The following is a 19,279-nucleotide window of genomic DNA, read 5'->3' as shown; positions in this document are numbered from 1 at the left end:
ATGGAATGGACTTTCATCTTTTTGTGTCTTCTTCACTTTCTTTCATGAGTGTTCTGTTCTGTAGTTCCTCGAGTACAGATCCTTTACCTCTTTGGTTAGGTTTATTCCCAGGTATCTTGTGGTTCTTGGTGCTATAGTAAATGGAATCGATTCTCTAATTTCCCTTTCTGTATTTTCATTGTTAGTGTATAAGAAAGCCACTGATTTCTGTACATTGACTTTGTATCCTGCCACTTTACTGAATTGCTGTATGAGTTCTAGTAGTTTGGGGGTGGAGTCTTTTCAGTTTTCCATATAAAGAATCATGATTAGACTATTTTCTTATACCATACACAAAAGTATGTTCAAAATGGATGAAAGATGTGAGATAGGATTCCATCAAAATCCTACAGAAGTTTTTACACACAAATACAAAAGTGTGACCAAGGAAAGAAACAACCAACTTAAACAGAGCAAACATTACACAAAGGAAATTTTCAGAGGAAGAAGAAATGAGGTAACACCAAGAAAAGAGTGTTTTTCTAGTACAACCTGACCAAAGATTTTTCAAGCAGATTGGTCATTCATTCCCAAATAAAGTTTGAACAGTTTCATCAAAATCCCAAAATCCCACCATAAGCATGTTCTGACTTGAATCATTACTAAGTTATATTAGTCTATGTCTTAGTTTGTAAGTTCAACCTCTACCTTATACTTATTCTTTAATAGTATTCAAATTCTAATATTTTTAAAACACATGTATCTGTAGTTGAAAAAAAGAAGATTTAAATACACAACAGTTTCTTGGAGTCAGAATAAACCAAAGGGAAGATTAACAGTTGAAGCCTTTTATTTTTAATATATTAATGAATGGTGCAATAGAAATAACATTGTTTTTGAAAGTCCCTAATTCAAGAATATTTAATTGCTGAAATATAGTCTATTGTATTATTTTTAATGCAACAGACCTATGCAAACAGAATTGTCATACAACGTTAAACTGAAAAAAAATTATACCAATAGATCCAATATTGTATCCAGCATAAAAAGTTCATTAAGTAAAATTGTTCATAATGTCAAGCATAAAAGGAAGATTAATTCAAAAGCACTGATATCATTAAAATGTTCTCTGTGTTATGTTTCATACCAACAAAAAAGTAAGTTATTTCACTTTATTTTATACTTTTTAGTCCTAATAAAAATGACTTGTTTTGTTTTTTATAATCTTTCTTAAAAAAGCATATAAGGCAGGGTTCAGTTATTTCTTACAGCAAATAATTCATCTGTGAGATCATCTATGTTGTCCATTTTAATTCAAATGGACATCACATCTCATGAGCTTTGCTTGACAATCTGCCAATGTTTTAGTGTATTCTGTAGTCAAATAAGCTTAGGAAATAATTCCCTAAAGCATAAAGCCTCAGGCATAGTTATGAGATTTTTGGCTACACATTGGTCACTACAAAAGAGCATTGGAATAACTTAGGTATAGAATTTTGTTAGTATTGACTTCCAAAATGTTAAAAACCAAAACAGGCATATTGTTGCAATACAGCTGCATAATGCATGCAGACAAATGAATAGAGATATCAAACCAAGGAATTAATTAACATTACATTATTTTTTATACATATATGTATTCAGGGGATGTAGACAACAGTACATTTTTAATTGGAATGAAGAATAAAAGCTGTAATCGTAATAAATCTAAACATAGAAAAAAGCTAAGATTTACTACATGTTAGATGGAATATTTTTTTAATTAAAAAAAAAAAACCCCACAATTTTGCACTTATTATTTTTCATTCACTGTGCCAGGCACTGAAGATACTAAGATGAGACTTCACAAAAACCATCACCTTGCTCAATGATTCTCAAAGAATAGTTCCTAGACCAATAGCATCAGTATCACCTAGGAAATTGTTTCTTAAAAAATGAGTATTTTTAAGCCACACCTAGATTACTGAATCGGAAACACTCAGGATGGTCCCAGTAATCAGTGTTATGAACATTGTGGATGAGCCTGACACATGAGAGGCACTGACCTAGATGATTACTCTACTCTCTCAGGTGAGGAAAATTTAAGAGATGAGTATGGATTAAAGTAAGATCTGTTAGACCCTATTCTCTACCACATCAGTAATTCTGCTTGAAGCTCTCTCGTGGGGACATTTGTTTGCCTACCCAACATTCACAGGCTTGTTTAGAATCCTATCAGAATAGGTTCTGTTAAAGGATCCATTTTATTAAGGTTCATATGAATCAAGGAAAATTGACTTATTCTTAGCTTTTATGGCAGCTCATAATTTTTCTAAACTAATCATATTAATATTCTCTTTGCTATTAATTGGTATGGAAAAAGGTATGTGACCAAATTCTGGCCAGTGAGATAAAAGGAAAACATCTGGGAAGGTTTTTTCATTTCTAAAAGGAATTAGGAGAAGAAATACTTTTCATGGCACTGCCAATTTGTTTTTGGATAGGATGCCTATGACTCATACAGCTATTTTATAACTGGATGGGTCCTGGGGACAAATCCAAAATACTGAGAATGTTACAATAATTTAATGTAAAGGAATCATATCTCCCATGATATCACTGAGCTGCTTAAACAATTTGAAGGAGACAACAAACTATAAAAGGTATCTTTCCTGCTGTCCATCCTCCCTAGGGACTTTAAGTTATTCAAGATAATATAAGTGTTTTTATGGTTTAACCCATTATGAGTCAAAGTTCCTGTTACTTAGAGTTTAAAAACATCCTTGACACAGGACTTTAACACCACCTTAATAGGACTCCTTAATATCTATTTACAACCCATATTTATATATTATAAAAAAGTAAATAGCGGAGTCAAGATGGCGGAGAAGTAGCAGGCTGAGACTACATCAGGTAGCAGGAGATCAGCTCAATAGCTTATCTAAACATTGCAAACACCTACAAATCCAACGGGAGATCAAAGAGAAGAAGAACAGCAATTCTAGAAACAGAAAATCAACCACTTTCTGAAAGGTAGGACTGGCGGAGAAGTGAATCTAAAACGACCGGAAGATAGACCACGGGGGGGGAGGGGCCGGCTCCTGGCAAGCGGCAGAGCAACGGAGCACAAAATCAGGACTTTTAAAAGTCTGTTCCACTGAGGGACATTGCTCCAGAGGCTAAACCGGGGTGAAGCCCAAGCGGGGTCAGCGTGGCCCCAGGTCCCACAGGGTCACAGAAGGATCGGGGGTGCAGGAGTGTCCCAGAGCTCACAGGTGTTACAACGGAGAAGCCGGCTACAGAGACAGAGCCGAGGACTGAACTCTCAGCTTGGGGTTACCTTGAACTGGTTGCGGGCTGGGTGAGCTCAGAGCACGGCTAGAGGCTGGGGATACGGGAGTGATTGGGTGCTGTCCTCTGGGGGCGCACTGAGGAGTGGGGCCCCGGGCTCTCGGCTCCTCCAGGCTGGAGACTGGGAAGCCGCCATTTTAATTCCCGTCCTCCGTAACTCTACAGAAAGCGTTCAGGGAACAGAAGCTCCCAAAAGCGAACCGAGCAGATTACTTAGTCCGGCCCCCGGTAAGGGCGGTGCAATCCCGCCTCAGGCAAAGACACTTGAGAGTCACTACAACAGGCCCCTCCCACAGAAGATCAACAAAATATCCAGCCAGGACGAAGTTCATCTATCAAGGAGAAAGCAGGTTCAATTCCTAACACAGCAGCGGAATTCCAGAGGAGGAGAAAGCAAAGCACGGAACTCATGGCTTTCTCCCCAAGATTCTTTAGTCTTGCGGTTAATTTAATATTTTTTCTTTTTTCAATTTTTTTTCTTTCTTTTTCTTCTTCTGCTAAATTTTTTAAAACTTTTACCCTTTTCTTTTTTAACGTTTTTTGACCTGTTTATCTAAATGTATATATTTTTTCTTTCTTTTTTATATTTTTTCTTTATTTGTTTTATTTTTGAAATTTTTTCTTTTTTTTTCTGAACTTCTTTTTATCCCCTTTCTCCCCCCCACAATTTGGGGTCTCTTCTGATTTGGTTACAGCGCATTTTTCTGGGGTCTTTGCCACCCTTTTAGTATTGTATTTGATCCTTCATATCCTCTTATCTGGACAAAATGACAAGGCGGAAAAAATCACCACAAACAAAAGAACAAGAGGCAGTACTGAAGGCTAGGGACCTAATCAACACAGACATTGGTAATATGTCAGATCAAGAGTTCAGAATGATGATTCTGAACGTTCTAGCCGGGCTCAAAAAAGGCATGGAAGATATTAGAGAAACCCTCTCTGGAGATATTAAAGCCCTTTCTGGAGAAATTAAAGAACTAAAATCTAACCAAGATGAAATCAAAAAAGCTATTAATGAGGTGTCATCAAAAATGGAGGCTCTCACTGCTAGGATAAATGAGGCAGAAGAAAGAATTAGTGATATAGAAGACCAAATGACAGAGAATAAAGAAGCCGAGCAAAAGAGGGACAAACAGCTACTGGTCCACAAGGGGAGAGTTTGAGAGATAAGTGACACCATAAGACGAAACAACATTAGAATAATTGGGATTCCAGAAGAAAAAGAAAGAGAGAGGGGAGCAAAAGGTCTACTGGAGAGAATCATTGGAGAGAATTTCCCTAATATGGCAAAGGGAACAAGCATCAAAATCCAGGAGATGCAGAGAACCCCCCTCAAAGTCAACAAGAATAGGTCCACACCCCGTCACCTAATAGTAAAATTTACAAGTCTTAGTGACAAAGAGAAAATCCTGAAAGCAGCCTGGGAAAAGAAGTCTGTAACATACAATGGTAAAAATATTAGATTAGCAGCAGACTTATCCAAAGACACCTGGCAGGCCAGAAAGAGCTGGCATGATATATTCAGAGCACTAAACAAGAAAAACATGCAGCCAAGAATACTCTATCCAGCTAGGCTATCATTGAAAATAGAAGGAGAGATCAAAAGCTTCCAGGACAAACAAAAACTGAAAGAATTTACAAACACCAAACCAGCTCTACAGGAAATATTGAAAGGGGTCCTCTAAGCAAAGAGAGAGCCTAAAAGTAGTAGATCAGAAAGGTACAGAGACAATATACAGTAACAGTCACCTTACAGGCTAATAATGGCACTAAATTCATATCTCTCAATAGTTACCCTGAATGTTAATGGGCTAAATGCCCCAATCAAAAGACACAGGGTATCAGAATGGATAAAAAAAACAAAACCCATCAGTACGTTGCCTACAAGAAATTCATTTTAGATGGGAACACACCTCCAGATTTAAAGTGAGTGGGTGGAAAACAATTTACCATGCTAATGGGCATCAGAAGAAAGCTGGGGTGGCAACCCTTATATCAGATCAATTAGATTTTAAGCCAAAGACTATAATAAGAGATGAGGAAGGACACTATATCCTACTCAAAGGGTCTGTCCAACAAGAAGATCTAACAATTTTTTTTTAAAGATTTATTTATTTGACAGAGAGAAATCACAAGAGAGGCAGGCAGAGAGAGAGGAAGGGAAGCAGGCTCTCCGCCGAGTAGAGAGCCTGATGTGGGACTCGATCCCAGGACCCCGAGATCATGACCTGAGCTGAAGGCAGCAGCTTAACCCACTGAGCCACCCAGGCGCCCCGAAGATCTAACAATTTTAAATATCTATGCCCCTAACGTGGGAGCAGCCAACTATATCAACCAATTAATAACAAAATCAAAGAAACACATCAATAATAATACAATAATAGTAGGGGACTTTAACACTCCCCTCACTGAAATGGACAGATCATCCAAGCAAAAGATCAACAAGGAAATAAAGGCCTTAAATGACACACTGGACCAGATGGACATCACAGATATATTCAGAACATTTCATCCCAAAGCAACAGAATACACATTTTTCTCCAGTGCACATGGAACCTTCTCCAGAATAGATCACATCCTGGGTCACAAATCAGGTCTCAACCAGTATCAAAAGATTAGGATCATTCCCTGCATATTTTCAGACCACAATGCTCTGAAGCTAGAACTCAATCACAAGAGGAAAGCTGGAAAGAACCCAAATACATGGAGACTAAACAGCATCCTTCTAAAGAATAATTGGGTCAACCAGGAAATTAAAGAAGAATTGAAAAAATTCATGGAAACAAATGATAATGAAAACACAACAGTTTAAAATCTGTGGGACAAAGCAAAGGCAGTCCTGAGAGGAAAATATATAGTGGTACAAAGCCTTTTTCAAGAAACAAGAAAGGTCTCAAGTACACAACCTAACCCTACAGCTGAAGGAGCTGGAGAAAGAACAAGAAAGAAATCCTAAACCCAGCAGGAGAAAAGAAATCATAAAGATCATAGCAGAAATCAATGAAATCGAAACAAAAAAAAAATAGAAAAAAATCAATGAAACTAGGAGCTGGTTCTTTGAAAGAATCAATAAGATTGATAAACCCCTGGCCAGACTCATCAAAAAGAAAAGCGAAAGGACCCAAATAAATAAAATCATGGATGAAAGAGTAGAGATCACAACTAACATCAAAGAAATACAGACAATTAGAAGAACATACTATGAGCAACTCTACGCCAACAAATTTGACAATCTGGAAGAAATGGATGTATTCCTAGAGACATATAAACTACCACAACTGAACCAGAAAGAAATAGAAAACTGAGCAGGTCCATAACCAGTAAGGAGATTGTAACAGTCATCAAAAATCTCCAAACAAACAAAAGCCCAGGGCCAGATGGCTTCCCAGGGGAATTCTACCAAACATTTAAAGAAGAACTCATTCCTATTCTCCTGAAACTGTTCCAAAAAATAGAAATGGAAGGAAAACTTCCAAACTCATTTTATGAGGCCAGCATCACCTTGATCCCAAAACCAGACAAGGATCCCACCAAAAAAGAGAACTACAGACCAATATCCTTGATGAACACAGATGCAAAAATTCTCACCAAAATACTAGCCAATAGGATTCAACAGTACATTAAAAGGATTATTCACCACGATCAAGTGGGATTTATTCCAGGGCTGCAAGGTTGGTTCAACATCCGCAAATCAATCAATGTGATAGAACACATTAATAAAAGAAAAAATAAGAACCATATGATATTCTCAATAGATGCTGAGAAAGCATTTGACAAAGTACAGCATCCCTTCCTGATCAAAACTCTTCAAAGTGTAGGGATAGAGGGCACATACCTCAATATTATCAAAGCCATCTATGAAAAACCCACGGCAAATATCATTCTCAATGGAGAAAAACTGAAAGCTTTTCCGTTAAGGTCAGGAACACGGCAGGGATGTCCATTATCACCACTGCTATTCAACATAGTACTAGAAGTCTTAGCCTCAGCAATCAGACAACAAAATAAATTAAAGGCATCCAAATCGGCAAAGAAGAAGTCAAACTATCACTCTTCGCAGATGATATGATACTATATGTGGAAAACCCAAAAGACTCCACTCCAAAACTGCTAGAACTTGTACAGGAATTCAGTATAGTGTCAAGGTATAAAATCAATACACAGAAATCAGTTGCATTTCTGTACACCAACAACAAGACAGAAGAAAGAGAAATTAAGGAGTCAATCCCATTTACAATTGCACCCAAAACTATAAGATACCTAGGAATAAACCTAACCAAAGAGGCTAAGAATCTATATGCAGAAAACTATAAAGTACTCATGAAAGAAATTGAGGAAGACACAAAGAAATGGAAAAATGTTCCATGCTCCTGGATTGGAAGAATAAATATTGTGAAAATGTCTATGCTACCTAAAGCAATCTACACATTTAATGCAATCCCTATCAAAATACCGTCCATTTTTTTCAAAGAAATGGAACAAGTAATCCTAAAATTTATATGGAACCAGAAAAGACCTCGAATAGCCAAAGGAATATTGAAAAAGAAAGCCAAAGTTGGTGGCATCACAATTCCGGACTTCAAGCTCTATTACAAAGCTGTCATCATCAAGACAGCATGGTACTGGCACAAAAACAGACACATAGATCAATGGAACAGAATAGAGAGCCCAGAAATAGACCCTCAACTCTATGGTCAACTAATCTTCGACAAAGCAGGAAAGAATGTCCAATGGAAAACAGACAGCCTCTTCAATAAATGGTGCTGGGAAAATTGGACAGCCACATGCAGAAAAATGAAATTGGACCACTTTCTTACACCACACATGAAAATAGACTCCAAATGGATGAAGGACCTCAATGTGAGAAAGGAATCCATCAAAATCCTTGAGGAGAACGCAGGCAGCAACCTCCTCGACCTCAGCCGCAGCAACATCTTCCTAGGAACATCGGCAAAGGCAAGGGAAGCAAGGGCAAAAATGAACTATTGGAATGTCATCAAGATCAAAAGCTTCTGCACAGCAAAGGAAACAGTTCACAAAACCAAAAGACAACTGACAGAATGGGAGAAGATATTTGCAAACGACATATCAGATAAAGGGCTAGTATCCAAAATCTATAAGGAACTTAGCAAACTCAACACCCAAAGAACAAACAATCCAATCAAGAAATCAGGGAAATACAAATCAAAACCACAATGAGATATCACCTCACACCAGTCAGAATGGCTAAAATTAACAAGTCAGGAAATGACAGATGCTGGCGAGGATGCGGAGAAAGGGGAACCCTCCTCCACTGTTGGTGGGAATGCAAGCTGGTGCAACCACTCTGGAAAACAGCATGGAGGTTCCTCAAAATGTTGAAAATAGAACTACCCTATGACCCAGCAGTTGCACTCCTGGGTATTTACCCTAAAGATACAAATGCAGTGATCCGAAGGGGCACGTGTACCTGAATGTTTATAGCAGCAATGTCTACAATAGCCAAACTATGGAAAGAACCTAGAACCTAGAACCATTCATCAACAGATGAATGGATAAAGAAGATGTGGTACATATACACAATGGAATATTATGCAGCCATCAAAAGAAATGAAATCCTGCCATTTGCGACGACATGGATGGAACTAGAGGGTATCATGCTTAGTGAAATAAGTCAAATGGAGAAAGACAACTATCATATGATCTCCCTGATATGAGGACATGGAGATGCAACATGGGGGTTAGGGGGACAGGAGAAGAATAAATGAAACAAGATGGGATTGGGAGGGAGACAAACCATAAATGACTCTTAATCTCACAAAACAAACTGGGGGTTGCTGGGGGGAGGTGGGGTTGGGAGAGGGGGAGGGGGTTATGGACATTGGGGAGGGTATGTGCTATCATGAGTGCTGTGAAGTGTGTAAACCTGGCGATAAAAATACATTATATGTTTATAAAAACAACAAACAAACAAAAAAGTAAATATATTTTTAAAGTAAAGAGCTAGATGTTTATTTTCACCCGACTCTTGACTCCCTTTTCCATTCTTAAGATGTAACCACTTTTGACTTTTTATGTTTTAATTGTTTTGACGGTCACTATCATAATTCTAAACTATATTCTTAACACTTATTGACTGAATGATTAAATTTTAAAGATCCTGATTTCCAGCTATCTGATGTAATTATTAGCCCCCCCTTACACATCCTCAATTTCCCTTTTATACAGCTACCTCCTGTTGTGTATATTATTATTTTAGTTGTTTCAGTGGTTACCTTTATAATTTTAACTAATGAAGTCTATTCTCTAAGTCTGATCTATTCAATTTAAATGGTGTATTTTAATTTCACAGACATTAGCTGAAGAAATGATGATCCTTTTCTGTTCTCTTTCTCCTTTACCCTCAGTGTCTACAAACTCTTAACGTTTATCTTCTCCAAATTCAAAATAGGTACGTTAAATATTCTAGAACTTTTCTAACATAACTGGAAACACTGAAAATCATTAGCTATTGATATTTTGATGATATAAATGTTGATCACTAAAAAGCCTATGAAAAGTAGTCAGCACAGAAACTGAGACATAATTCTAGGTTCATAAATCTATATCCCTGGACATAGAATCTCCCAGCATGAAGATCAGGTAGATTCTTTTTTCTCACATTTCATCATATGTCACATTTTTGTTTGCTTCACAGCTGAATCCTAACAGTCTTGTTTTTCATTTCCTGTAAGATCCAAATTTTTTTTTTTTTTTTCATTTCCTTTGGAAGGAAGAGAACCACAGCTTCATTTTACTATTAAGGGTTTCATGGCTTTTGATGCTTCACTCCCACTCCTACCCCCGGGAGTCTAAAACAGAATCTTTTAAAAAGCCCTTTTTACTTCCTGGTCTGAATTGGACAGATGAGTCTATGTCAGTTGCACTGCTGTCTTTTTAGGATTTTTTCAAATAAAATTCCAAGTTACTTCTATTGTTTTGGATCTGCTATTTTCATTTTCACTGGGTTTCTCCTACAATTTTCTGGACTAGAAAACGTTCCTTCAGGAGTGTTTTAAAGATTTGTATAGGACTAAATGTTCTGTCTTTGCATATCTAAAATAAATGCTTATTTCTACCTTTATATATAATTTATAGTTTCCAGATTCAAACTGGTTGCCTCAATTCATTAGTTTCTAATATTAACAAAATTCTTAGAAATGTAAGGCCAATGCAGAAATTTTGTCTTTGTAGGTATCTGGATTTCTTCTTTAGAAAATTTTGGCTCATCCTTTTATATCTGAAGCAGAAATTTCAGAATTAATGTGTCTAACTGTGGTTTTTTTTTCATGTATTCATTGATCTCTTTCTTCATTTATTGTAGAATATACCTCAGCAGATATCAGTCTGACTTGCTATTTATTTTTTATTTACTTTGGCAAGCAAGTAAATGCTTTTAACTAGCAAGAACTGTTTCTTCCTGTTCTACACTTGCTCTTTACTCATCAGTAACCCGGGCTTGCATTATGAATATGATATCTTTTTAACTGTCTCTAAGAATATCCTTTATAATGGGTGAAACATTCTCTTAGGTCTATTCATTTCCTGCATTTCTTCCAGTTTATTGTTTTACTTTCTACATCTCTGTCATTCAGGTCTTTACTCAAAATATCATTCTACCGAACAGAAGACATAAAAGTGGACCATGGTATGAGAGTGACTTCTTTTAGCTTGGGCCTCTCTTTGTGGAGAATGCAAGACAGGCCACTGGTTTGAGGCTCCATAATTCCCAAACTTAAGAGGGACTTCACTCCAAGGGAACAGCTTTGCTGTGCTTTGATCCTGAGTGGAGCTGTGAAGCTGCCTTTATGGATTTATTTTTCTATGTTGAATACAGATATTCTTCTCTCTTCGAGCCCAACATCCACACCACATGTCCACCACTCTCTTTGGAAAGCAGCTTTCTGCTGTCTTAAGTCAGGACACATGCTGTTGCCAAAGCTCTGTAATTTGGATAATGGAGAGGGAAACTGGGAGGATTTACCCTCCCAGGATTCCCCGTGTGCCTTAGGCAGGTCTCCAATTAGCTCTGCAGATTGCTGCCCTCCCTATGGCTCTGGAAGGACCTGTCCACTCTGAAGTTGGTACATTTTCAGAACCAGCAATTCTAACCTCTCTCTGCTGGCAGCTTTCTCTCCTGAGTGCTTAACCTGTGTTTTCTTCTGCTCCCATATATATCCATCCATACAATCTTATCTTCTTTTCTGCCTTTCAGGAATTCTCCAAAACATGTCATCTACTACTACCATCCACTGGTTTTCAGGGCTGACATGAATTCTTTCTTTCTTTCTTTCTTTCTTTTTTTTTTAAGATTCTACTTATTTATTTGACAGAGAGAGAGATCACAAGTAGACAGAGAGGCAGGCAGAGAGAGAGAGGAGGAAGCAGGCTCCCCACTGAGCAGAGAGCCCGATGTGAAACTCGATCCCAGGACCCAGAGATCATCACCTGAGTCGAAGGCAGAGGCTTAACCCACTGAGCCACCCAGGTGCTCAACATGAATTATTTCTTAAAAAAAAGATCTTTACAGTCATGTCATTGGTATGTTGACAGAAATTGTAAATGGATATGTGTTCTCAATATATTCTATTGATCTGTAGAGGTACACATATGTACATATGTATAGATACACATACATGTACATACACACATATATAATAGAACATTTGATTAATGCATGGCATTAATTTCCCTTAGATAGTGATAGTATTGGATTGAAACAGATAGTATTATTCTAATTGAATAATTACGTTAGGGCCAGAATTCTCAATCTTTGTTAGACATGAAATCTTATTTTACCTGTTAATTTAATTAAACAAGGGATTATATAAATCAAGATGATGGGATGGAAGTGAGGACAAATACAAACCAAGGTGGAAGATAGCATGAAAACAATATTTTTTAACAGAGATATATATCCTAGGTGATCCTACAAAAGTAGGCTTTCAGACCAGGGAAAGAGAGAGAAAAATGAAACTGTGCAAGTACACGGCATTCCATATGCATAGAGTCCAATCCCAAGAAAAATCATCATTTTTAAAAATAGTTTGTTTTCCTTGTTTAGGAAAAAAGATTCTTTTTTTTTTTTTTTTTCAGCAGATCCAAGTGACACCAGAAACAGCTTTATTTCAACTCTTCATTTTAGTAGTATCGCTTCAGGAAGGTGCTCAAGGAGCTGCTTTAGGCAGCGGCAGCCTCCTTAGCCGCCTTCCTCTCAGCCAGCATTCGCTGCTTCTGCTTTGCCAGGCACTTCCTGGCAGAATAATGGGCTCCCAGGTCATGATAGCGGTCCTGGTACGCCTTGGCCACCTGGGTGAACTGCTCCAGCTCCTTGGCACAGTTCTGCCTGTAGCTCTCACCTTCCCGCTGCTGACACGCCTTCAGCCTTTCCTGGATAATGTTGACGATTTCTTGATCGACTTTATAGTCTCTTCTCCACTGCATTTCTGCTTCAAACATGCACACGATGTCCTTCTGGCACTCGGTGATGTCTGGCACGCGGCGGAACTCGCGGTGGTAGTAGTAATACCTGTTCCTCGCGTGCTGCCGCTCTATAAACTCTCTAACTAGGGTCACGGGCCGGTCCACGAGGAGGTCGAAGGCCTTCGTCAAATAGGTTATGGGGTTGGGCAGCGAGGTCTGCGGCGCGGGGGCTCGGGGTACACGTCCTTGTCCCAGCTGCCCGGCATGGCGGCGGCGCGCGGGAGCGACCCACTGTCGGACGCAGAACCCGGGCCTCAGCCTGGATCCCACGGCCTAGTTCGCCGGGCGTCAGGAAAAAAGATTCTTTAAAATAAAATTAAAAAAAAAAAAGAAAAATTCTATCTAGAAACTTGAATACTGCTTACAGTTATACATAACTGTGTACACATGAAAGTTTAATTCAAGCACAAATAACAAGAGGACACCAAATGTTAAGACACTGAAATGAGCCATTACCATTCTTTTCTCAACTAGAGTTTGAAAGCTCTTGTAGAAAGCAACATAATTCTGTAGGCCATCGATCTCGGATTATCTAGAGCTAATTCTTAGATGTTCAGACTTGAAGTCTTTTTGCTAATAGTCTTCACTGTGCCATACAATGACACAGAGATGTCCCCACAGTTTTCTCATAGATCTCTTCAGGTGACTTATGCAGATGGATGTACTCACACAATTACATAAATTTAGCTTTAACCTACATTAAATGGTACCTCTTCTGAGACAATTGCCAAGTTTATGTATTGTTATTATATATCTTAAGTTAAATTGTAGTCATTTTTCTTTTGTTCCGATAAAGACTAGGGAGGGTTGCCTTATGAAAATATACTTAAGTCAGGAAAATGGGAATAATGAAGGAAAAAAAAAAGAAGTGGTGTCGCAATAAAGGCCAGCAGTATAACAATTTAAACCATTACATATACAAAATGTAATTTGTCTTCCTAAATCTTTATTTCTTCATTATTATATTACTTAAATTATGTGTGCAGTGGGTCTCAGGAATCAGGTTTCATGGTAAACCAAAAGTACATTTCTGGGTCCTGCATGGTTTTAAATAGCCCTTTTGTTAAGGAAAGACTAGATTTATAAGAACTGAATTAATAACCTTTTCTTTTCCCACATTCCTTTCTTGACCCATAAAAGTCATAGTTTACCAATATTTCCATCCCACTGGGAAAGTAGCAGGCAGGAAAATTCTACCATGTTCATCATCCTTCTTACTTTTTCTTCATGGGAACAGTGACTTTCCATTTGGTACAGTGGGCAAAGATTATAACTCACAGTTGACCACATCCTCTGCCCCAACTTCCTTACTTACTATAGTAAGTCTCTTACTTACTTACTAAGTCTCTCTTACTCCCTCTGTCATCACTTTTTCTACCAGTGATCTGTGTTCTCTCTTGCCACTCTGGACCCTCACACAGAAAGCCCACATGAACTTAAATAAGGTTAAGACATTCTCAGTTCTTGCTTGCCGTGTTCTGGGATATATGAAAAGATGTCATCCTCCATGTGGGTGAGTAATTCTGTTCAAAGTATCTAACACTCCCAAGGACTGGTTTGGAGAACAAGATGAAATAGAAATTCTCATGTTGTTCTCAAAGTCCAAATTTCTTAATCTGATATAATATAAACCAGATTACAGGGGGTATGGTATTTTAATACTTATCTCATTTTTATGGTTGTTCTCAGTTTGGCTAGAGCTCAGAAGTCAGAAGTGAGGATAAAGATTAGCATCCTGCTAATCTCTAACAATTAGTAAGAAAAAAAATTTTTAATAACTGTCATCGACAAAGCTCCTTTGCAAACTCATGAGGAAAAACAAGAGACCCTCTTACATAATTAAAAATGTGTCTTAACTACAAGCCCATGTAATAATAAAAAGCCAACACCTCTATTCAGTGTTATTTTTCAGAATATGATACAATTATAGTTGCTTAGTTTCAAAGAATCAATAAATGGCCAAATTGTCTCTTATTTGAATTAGTACAGGCAAAAAAAAGATCACCCTTTTGAAGATTTGTTACAAGCAAAAATCACTTCCTTTAGAAGCACAATTACTATTTTTTTCCTTCTTTGGGGAATCAAAGATGCTGCATAGAGCATGTTGAGGGTTAAAACTCCAATGCTCATTTTGCTGTGCAAGCTGAAAGAGCCTTTGTAGACCCTCTGCCCATAGGCCAGTATTTGATAGAAACCTCATGCTGTAGGGAGTTTTAAATGTCTCCAGTAACTTTCTGCAATTATCCCTTGTTGAATTAGCAGAATCAATAGGTCACCCAAAGAGGCCCCTGTGAATTTCTGCTTGTTACCTTGGGGTTTTTTTTTTAGTTTTTTAGACCTTCCAGAGTCGTTAATCCTGCAATTTTAAAGCTAAAATGGTTGTTATATGTAAAGCAATGTGGTACAAAGCTTTCAAGGTCTCTGATAACTAACTTTGTACAATGTCCTTTGTTTTATTAACCAGACCACTGGGGCTATCCCACATTGTCCCTGTATTTTGTGTGCTCTCCCTGTAGGCTCAAAGGCAGCCATTTAAGACATCCTTAAATGTTTCAATTACATACAAGACCCACTTTAGCTCTGAGATTGCAAGACCATCAGCCTGTCAAATCTTGATTTGACATACCTAGAGACCAATCAGGAAGTCACAGGAGATAATAGTTGTGGGTCTGCTAATTCAGCAAGAACAACTGTACAAAACTGGGAAATATTCTCTTTATATGCTGGTCACCTCCATCCACTGCCTTGAATTGGAAACACTACTTGGAATTGCGTTCTTTCACTTACCTAAACATTCTTGTTTTAGTGTCCTACTGTAGTTTCCTAAACATTAATTTATGATTCCATAAATCTCATGGACCAAAACAATCTTAGAATCCGACATTTTCCTACTTTGTCAGAAAAGTTCTGAAGCTTCATTATAAATGCCCATTCTATTGACTCTGTAGTTTTCATTTCATTTTATGGCTTTCCAGAGAAGCATTAAAAAACTGATAATTGCAAGTTAAGTCAGTCCTGAAGAAGAGAATCATGGGAGAATGCACTAATAGCACACATTCCTTCCTGATTTCTTCTAAGAAGCTGCACCTGTGAGCCCAAATGGATGGAGGGGAAAATTATTACTCATAGATCTTGCTTTTATAAATAATTTTTCTCAGATAAAATACTATCAAGAGAGCATTCTTTATGATACTTCATATTCATACCTTATATCAGAAAAATATATTTGAATGAGTAGTCGCTAGCAAAAAAATATTAAGAGGGGAAAAATTCCCCATTTAGCTCTAGGCACCCAGGGTGACCTGGCACTTTTTCCAAAAATGCTTTCCAAACTTCAAGGAAACAGAAGTGAGGCTGGATCATATTTACATAATCTTAGTTTAACCTGCATGTTAGTTTAGAGTGGTAAAATGTAAAATATAGCTGTCATGTTTTACATCTGCATGCCCTTTGATACCTTGGAGACCCAGGAACCCTACAATGAGCCACTGTGTAAAATATGTGCACTCGTTCAAGGTGAAACCCAGAGCCAACCAAGTTCTGCTATTCTACATAACCATGGATGCATCTGGTTGATACAACTTGGCATCTGTAGAATTTTCGTTTTTTGGTATTATCTCTGATTTTGTGTGTGCATGCGTGTCAACTCCTGTCAGAAATATGACTGAAAATGAGCACAATCAATTTTATAATTATTCTAATTATGTTGAAGTTTACATACAAAGATCATGAGGGAAAATCCAAAAGACTTTTGGAGCAGATATGTCTTCTGATGTAATGTAGGTCCTCTAGGATCATTTGCTCAGGTTTCTTCTTATAAAATGAACTAGTCACTAGAACCAAATCACCATTTGCAATTTTGCAATGTGCAAAATCCCAAGCACCATATTAGTTTCTATGGACCATCTCAAACAAGTCCTGGGACCACTATAATAATAACGTATATGCCAATTATAAGCAAATCCACCCTGCCACCACAGCAATCTTTCCTACATTTGTTAGCACTTTTTTGTTTCTTGGTGCTGTAATTATCTTTTTATATACCTTTCTCCCCCATTAGACTCGGAGATCAGATGTAAAAAAAGGTTTAACATATAATAGGCATTCAATTGTTTCTTCAGTTAATGAGTAAATTAAACAGCAAATGTATATTTCCTTTTATTTCATATTGAAATACAATTTGCATTTATTTCCTCCACTAGCATTTTCCTAGTAAGTAGAAGTAAGAAAAGCATCCATACTCTCATAGATGGTAAGATTATTTGGCAAAATGCTTTGTCACTGATGTTTCACCTAATACTTGGCTCCTCACTATTGCCCTAATTCATCTGCTAATAATTCTTATTCTCTACAGTTTGAACTCACATTTGCTCATTGCCCTAGAACTCATTCCCATGATTCCTGACTAGTCTCACATAGCCTTTTTACATTCGCGCTTTTCACAAGTAACAACTCCATGATTACACTTAAAACAAATCAAAACAACAAAAACAAACAAAAAAGAGCTACTTCCAATACCCTTTCAGCAAATGCTTTCTTACTTCTTTCACTTGAATTTTAATATATACCATATAAAGGTTTTGGTTTTAAGTCTTAGAGCTCACCATTTACAGTGAATGTGTTAATATTCCTTAAGTGTCTGGAGCATCTGGCTGGTGCAGTTGGTTAAAGCGTCCAACTCTTGGTTTCAGCTCAGGTCATGATCTCAGGGTCATGAGATCAAGCTCTGGGTTGGCCTTGGCGCTCAGTTCAGAGTCTGCATGTGATTCTCCCTCTCCCTCTGCCCCTCCAGCTCATGCTCTCTCTCTCTCTCTCAAATTAATAAGTAAATCTTCAGAAAAATATGTTCCTTAAGAATCCATTCCTGCAATAAATCTCTTAATACCTTTTGCCAAATTTATGGGAGAATAACTGTATCTTAATATAGAACAGGACAACATAACATTGCTGTCCTACATGTTAAATCAGGGATTATGAAACTTACTGATGTCTTAAGCATACAGAAAATAAGACCAATGCATTTATAAAGACTAGTTTATATACTGGTAGAATAAAAGTGAATTACCAATGAAAATCTTTCTATCCTCTTAGGTTTTAGGAATTTGGTGGATTATAATTTTTTCTTAGTTCAGTAAGTTTGTATAAAACAACAGTAAGTAACTGGTTCCTCTTTTCTTGATTATTACTAAGATATTTTCAAAAAGAAAGTTAAAATTATTTTGAATTTCATTGTCTAGTACATCAGAAATATTAAGCTCTGCCCAAAATTCTCTGTCCAATCACAACATACCCACACTGATATAAAGCTTTATGATTCATTTAAGTAACCTGGTCTTGTATTGATAATAAAATATTATAAAGAAAGTATTATTTAGATTAATTTAAATAATATTTTATCCATTCAATAGCTAACCAATGTCTAAACATTTGTACTGGCGGGATATATATGTACATCCAAATCTGTTTTAGGTTTTTACTATTAAACCATACAGAGAGAGTAAGTCCAAACTACAGAAGCTTTGCTATAAGCAGAATGGGAGCTGCAATCTCATAACTTTCAGTGAAGATTCCAACCTATGCGGAAAAGAATCACACACATGTGAACACACACACACACACAAAACACCTCATTCATTTACAGTATAATTTATAATGTTTAAGAAGAAGTAAATCTATAAATATGAAAACAAAAGTGGGTTAGGATGTGAGTTTTTTTTTTCTTAATATAACTTTCTCTGTTGGTACTTTTTCTGTAGGAAATCTATATCGTAAACGATTTCAAAAAAAAAAAAAAGATAACTCCAAGAAGATAACAAGAATGTTAGAGTTCCCTTCTGCATAAGATTATTTAACCTAAGCCCCCTCAACTGTGAAAACTGTGGATGCAACTTTGAGGAAACATTTTGAATGTGACAGCAAAATTACTTTGTGATGTTTATACATTTTTCATAATGTTGTTCCCAGTAGAACTGATTTCTATATTTCTTACAGCAATGGTATGAAGAATCAGCCTTTTAAAAGGATCAGGATTTGCTGACATTGCTGTTGGAGTGCCTTGTTAGCTAAGAGACAATGCTATGGTTAAATGCAGCATAATAATAACTTTGAGGAATTAGGAGGTATCAAGATAGGGAGTTGTATGGCCCTATGTGTTCACATTTGTGTGAGAGAAAAGGAGAGAAAAGAGAAAGAGGAAAACACTGAGGCAGAAAGAAATGAAATAAGATAGCCAGAGCAGAGAACTCAAACAATGTGCCACTGAGTTCGATAAATCTATACTTATTTTTTACATCCTGCAAGGTCATAGATGACGCGGCGATTGGTCTCCTAGCAACTCACCCTACTAACCTACTTTTGTCCCAATCACTGGAGAATGGGTTTGGTGCTTTGAACTGTTTCAACATGAAGAAGAAAGAATCAAAATAATTCCAGGTAACTACTGATGTGCAAAATAAGAAATGTGTGTGCA

At 37.2% G+C, this 19,279-nt stretch overlaps 1 pseudogene; it reads right to left on the bottom strand.

Moving 5' to 3' along the window:
• Positions 1 to 12,427: 12,427 nt before the first annotated feature.
• LOC123953288 lies at positions 12,428 to 13,092 on the bottom strand (annotated as a pseudogene).
• Between the last annotated feature and the right edge of the window lie 6,187 nt (positions 13,093 to 19,279).

This window comes from Meles meles, chromosome 11 (assembly GCF_922984935.1).
Source record: "Meles meles chromosome 11, mMelMel3.1 paternal haplotype, whole genome shotgun sequence".
Lineage (NCBI taxonomy): Eukaryota > Metazoa > Chordata > Mammalia > Carnivora > Mustelidae > Meles > Meles meles.
The sequence above is the reverse complement of the archived record's forward strand: the minus strand, read 5'-3'. Positions and strand labels throughout refer to the sequence as shown.